Source organism: Cydia amplana, chromosome 23 (genome assembly GCF_948474715.1).
Source record: "Cydia amplana chromosome 23, ilCydAmpl1.1, whole genome shotgun sequence".
Lineage (NCBI taxonomy): Eukaryota > Metazoa > Arthropoda > Insecta > Lepidoptera > Tortricidae > Cydia > Cydia amplana.
Window position 1 is genome coordinate 8556212 of NC_086091.1, and position 5941 is coordinate 8562152.

The following is a 5941-nucleotide window of genomic DNA, read 5'->3' on the forward strand; positions in this document are numbered from 1 at the left end:
TGAAAACTTGTCAAAAAACAGTATAAGGTACAGTATGTATAAGTTACTCTATGGTATACTTAAGTCACTAGTGCTGCACTCTGGCGGCAAAACATTGCAGTAATACTCCCTACTTCACTTCTAGGTTTAGTAACAGTTCTGGGGATTTCAAGATAATTGAAGTTACGAAATGTTTTAACAGCATGGTTTTAAACTTTTAATGTACTCAAGCACACCTACCATCAGAAATATGGGAACGGCTAAAGTTCGAAACTATGCACTCTAAAGCTGTACCTAAAGTAGCTAAATTCGTAATTCTACATTTAGTTATTTTTCAGATAAAGATGATCAAACAAAAGGTTTGTGAACATTCCTATTCCTCCCTTTTTTACTAACCATACTCTGCAGTGAAACTGAACTTATTCTATCATGGGACCAATCTCGATATCACAAATTTTCAACTTTCGAACTCTCAACATAATTTTTTATTGATATTTGATGTGATACGTACTTGACAAGACTGAATTTCGGTATCCTGTGATGTACAGTCATCACACGGGATTGTTACGCCATTTAGGGTCCTAGCTAAATTGGTTGTTCCATACTTACGCTATGGAATGTCCAAGTTAGCTAGAACCCTAAATGACGTAACACGGAGCATGACGGTACTACGGGTCGTGTCAAACTCGTATCGTTTCTGTTGAAATGATATAGACTGAATTGGCCTCCAAGGGTCTCTACAAAGTGCTACGCCGTTGTACGTAGAGGAGCTACGCGAGTATACCTACTCGTTACTAAAATAAACCGTTTTATATTTTTGTAATTTTAGCTCAAATTGTTGGATTCCAAGGAAGAGGTATGTATATAAGTGTATTAAAAGTAATACACTTATTCCTTGAGTGGCTTGAATTTCCAATAATTCTCTACTAGAGTCTGCGCGGAAAGAGAAGAGTCGTGGAATGTATGGGGCCCAATACATTCCACGACTCTTCTCTTTCCGAACAGACTCTAGTGCTTTATATGGTGCATGACATATGGCATGCATGACATAAATCGTATAGCACTTTACACACTGTCCCTGCCGAGTCTGTGGATGACTTACACCAGAACGGTCCGGGTCCGGGCCGAGGTTTAGTTTTCTACAGAAAGCATCACCCATCAGCCATCACATAAAACGAAATGTCGGAAGCCTCGGCTCGGTCTAAACCTGGACCGTTGTCCATGGTCGCGTTTTTATCACCTGTCATGTCATGCGTCACTTTCGCACTTACATACTTGTTAGAACGTGACAGCCATGGTGACAAATGATAAAGAGCCGGCCACCTTAGCCCTTCTGAATCAAAAGCTTGATCCGAATTAATATTTGATTCTCTTTTTTCCTAAGAATAGTTTCTGATAGAAGACGACAGTGAAGAACTAATTAATTTTAATCCGGACGATAGCTCACTCAAGGTACGTACTAATATTTTATGTACCATTTACTAACATTTTTTGTATAAATTATATTCAACCTCGAAATAAGCAAATAATATTTAATATTGTAAAAAAAATTATAAACCCTACTGTATTTGCATGTACATAAAAACGCAAAGTTCTATTAATAACATTTTGAATTCAAAAGTAATTCTGTCTGTCTGTCTTCACATTAAAATCACTATCCGTGGATATACCTTAGGGTAGTTTTTACGAATCTTCGTCAACTCCCTCATAAATGTTAATCTAAAATCGTATTGAGCTGAAATTAGGCATGGATAAAGTGATAAGACAACCCTCGCGACCTTATTGACTTTTGGCTAGTTAAAATTGTCTTGCAGCAGATTGCTGAAAGAAAAGTAAGAGATCTGCAGGCGTATTATGGGTGGATAACCACGTGATAAAAAAACTGTCACCTTTTAACACCGCGGGCTAGAAAGTGACGGACGCCGTTTTATCACGCTGTCACGTAGACAAGAACGACCATCATATCCGTACTATTTTACGTTTTTTACCAGGTAAAGGATTATGGCGATGGGAAGTTAGAACTGTGCTTGCCTAGCCTCGGAAGGGAGTACTGCGTCACCGTACAGAGGGTAAGGATAATTACACTCTGCCGCCAGAATCACAGAATAAGTAATAGTATTATCATACAGAACGGACACGCACCGCCCCGCCCCGATTCGGATTACCTCGCCCGCGACAGGCCGCGACATGAATGTGTGCGTAAGTCGCTCTACTGAGAGCATGTCAGGATTCCGTCAGAAACTCAATGACGCGTGTTGGACGCGTGTACAGACGTGCCGCGCACACATATAAACGCAAATCATTTTTGATGTATGGCGTGTCCGCCCTGTGCCAGAATGCAGCACTTGCAGCACTGAAAACGCCTTTATTGTTAAGGCATTAGAGTGCGTGTTCAGATATTTTGATCACCTCGGCCCACACATATATCGCACAATGTATGCGGTGCGCGAGCAACTGAATTTATTAGATTTAAAAAGTATCTTAAATTCATACTTATAATAATTGTATTTTTGTCTACACCTAGTCCCTGTCTAATGAAGTTTTTGAAATTTTCAGAAGCCACACCCACAACATGAAAAATCGGAAATTAAAGGAAAACTAGAACTGGTACATATATATTGATAAATATACTTAGCGGCTGCCGATAAAATATATAAACCAGCCAAGTGCGAGTCAGACCACGCATAATGGAGGGTTCATACAATACAAAAAGTCGTACAAGCAAAAGAGGGTATCTTCGCGGCACATACGTCGTTTTAACCAGAGATGCGATTTATTTGAAATACTTCTATTTAAAATGCAAATACAAAATGCAAAATACCTATTTTGTATTTTGCATTTAAATGCCTTTTAGTCAAAACCATTTTGTATTTTATTTGAAATACTTTTCGAGACGTATTTTGCATTTTTAATATTCATTTCAAAATGCAAAATACTTTGTGATTAAGTTTAGCCAACATTACCAGTCAAACAAAATGAAATGAACGAATGACGCTTGTATTGCCGAATTTGACCGATAGAGGCGCCTGCTAGCGCCTGGCGCCAGCGCCAGGAGGCCGATTTTTGAAATTCGACCGCTCGATTTCGTGTATTTCGTTCAGTAATATCTCCACTACTAGGCATGTAAATTCTACTAATAGAATCAAAAACTAGTGGTCAATACCACTAAATTCACAATTTATATCGCTCGTATTTCAAAAATCAGCATCTTGCCGTTTTCCACCGATTTTCGAGTGACGAAATCGAGCGATCGAAATTCAAAAATCGGCCCCCTGGTATTGTTAAAAAGCGTAATAAATAAAAACTGATGTTTTTTTTTCACTTTTTAACAATACCAGTCCAGTTGTTATTAATAAAAGAAAAGTGTAATAATAATAAAATAAGAACTAGATGCACAATCAACCGAAATAAATGGCCACACAAGTCACAAAATGGAGCCATGGCTCTCTTTTCGTTAGTCTAGTTTTTTACATTATTTTAAGTGAGTATTATTTCCTTTATTTATTTCTCTTCTTAGGTTGGTTTTTTACAATATGTATAAAAAATTAAAATATAAAAACGCTTACAAAAATAATATAAAAAATATTATAAACACATTATAAAAAACCTAACCTAGGGTGCCGCCAGCAGCGGGGCAGGGCCCAAGCTGCCGGTGGTCAGGGCCGCAGAGAGAGGAACCGACGGACTATTATTAATACCATAACAGAATTTATTGATACGCGTACTGATAAATATGACCAAAATGTCATGCATAAGGTGCCATGCCATGATATTAGACGTTTTTGTTCGGCTCGGCATTGTGTCTCTATTTCTCATGATAAATACCTAAAATAAATAAAAATATCTGAGATTTGCTCAAAATGTATTTTATTTTGAAAAAGTATTTTGAAAATACCTATTTTGCATTTAGCATTTGAAATACAAAACGCAAAACTATTTGGTATTTTGCATTTGAAATAGTAAATCTGAAAAGTATTTTGCATTTTGTATTTAAATGCTTTTTTAAAACCATTTTGTACATCTCTGGTTTTAACAAGATCAGTTGTTTAATGTGAAATAAAGTGACATACATACATATATACAATAAAGGCACAGGCAAATTTTGTAAAAAAATCCGGGCCGAGTCTTCCGACACTTCGTTTTTTATGACGGGTGATCACCGATCACGTGGTAACGTAGAAGGGCGTTTTCTAAAATAAATATTGAAAACCCGATTCTCCCAGATCCTGGTGTTTTTGGGTTCTTTCAACTCAGAATCACTAGCATATTCAATCCTGATGATAAATCCCAAAATTTTGTATGAAAATTGTACATTCCACTACGTCACGTTACATACAAGTGAAAAAATTTCTCATACTAAAAACGTGACATAACGGAATGGACATTTTGGGACATCTTCTTTTAATGGTAGGATGGAGAGTGCTGTCGATTCTGAGTAGAATGAGCCCAAGAATGTCCAGATTTGAAAGAATCGGGTTTTCGATATTTATTTTAGAAAAAGCCCAGAAAACTGAGGTATCGGACGCCTCGGCCCGAGCCCGGACTGTTCTAACTTGAGTCATCCTTAAATGTAGTAGTTATGGTGACTTCATTTCTAGGTGGAATGCATTCTGAAAAACATTGCCGTCGGGTGGCGCTCCGCAGCTACACTTTGCTGGGACTCCCGGACAAGGTATAATAGGTATACTAACATGGGCGCCGACAGCGGGGTGCAAGGGGGTGCACTTGCACCCACCTGGCAGGAAAGAAAACACGTAGGAAAAAAACAATATATATATTTTTTACCTCCTGCGCCAGCATTATTATGTTATTGTTTGAATAAAAACAAATGTGTAAGGAAATCTGGTAACAAAAAAGGAATGTTTCTTAGAAACTTTCTGGGACATTTTGGGAAATGTGGTGGAAGTTGTTCAGCTTCATGTACTTTACCAGCATACCAATTTTTATAGAAATCTAAGATGTGATCGAGATGTATACAAACTTTTTGAGAATTGCTCAAATAGCGCACTTACGCGACCTTTTTTTAACCCGCAAATTCGACTTTACCGTCCAATTTTAACCATCAAAAAATTGCATTGTTATTAAATATTGTTAATAACAAAAACAATAACACTGACACGTACTTAAATGACGGCATCGAGTGCTTCTATTTCACATATGCAATATGCACCTCCCTGAAAGTAATCCTGGCGGCGCCCATGTATGTATACTAACGGCCCGCTCCGGCTTCGCACGGGTTAACAAATTGTACGTAAACTTTCCTCTTGAATCACTCTATCTATTTAAAAAAACGCATCAAAATCCGTTGCGTAGTTTTAAAGATCTAAGTACCTATACATAGGGACAGACAGACAGTGGCAAGCGACTTTGTTTTATACTATGTACCTAGTGATGTTTATGTATAATGTATAGGAGGCGTTTTGCAAATTGCAACCTTTGGCTGGGTGTCCATTTTTTTTTATTCATTTTTTACAGGCGGGATTATCCTCGAGCTTTTCGTCTCAAACCTCTGAGTGAAACCATAGCAAGCGTAGAGTAAAATAAAATGTTAAACATTAATAAAACAGTTTTATTTATTATAGACGTCATAATAATTAAATAATAGTTAACCCGAACCACAAATAAATAATGAATTTTTAACTTATTTGTTTTACGAGGGGGCAAAGCTGTTTACAATGAAAATCATGACGAAAGTCCCACCTTGACGCTTTTCTGTTTGGCCCTATGGTTGACTGGTAGAGAATGCCTATAGCGGCATTAAGTCCCCCTATTGTCTTTTTTATGTGCAATAAAGTTTAAATAAATAAATTAAGTCAATTCTCAGGCGAATGCCTTTTTTGTGCTGTTAGAAACTACAAAAAAATTGCATCCAACTACTTCGCCTACTATTTTGTCGATAAAATGTCACTTTCTCATCCCCTCATCGATTTGAAGATTTTGAAGTGTAGAGAGCGGCGTAGAG

The 5941-nt window shown here is 37.4% G+C and overlaps 1 long non-coding RNA gene across 2 annotated transcripts; it reads left to right on the plus strand.

The window, feature by feature from the left end:
- Positions 1–806: 806 nt before the first annotated feature.
- Positions 807–5543, plus strand: LOC134658770 (uncharacterized). 2 transcript variants are annotated; one of them, XR_010097729.1, is made up of 6 exons: positions 807–835; positions 1364–1431; positions 1971–2048; positions 2536–2586; positions 4578–4651; positions 5455–5543. It is a non-coding gene; the product is annotated as an uncharacterized LOC134658770 (long non-coding RNA). The 2 variants fall into 2 exon arrangements; XR_010097730.1 differs by having other exon boundaries at positions 1369–1431.
- Positions 5544–5941: the final 398 nt, after the last annotated feature.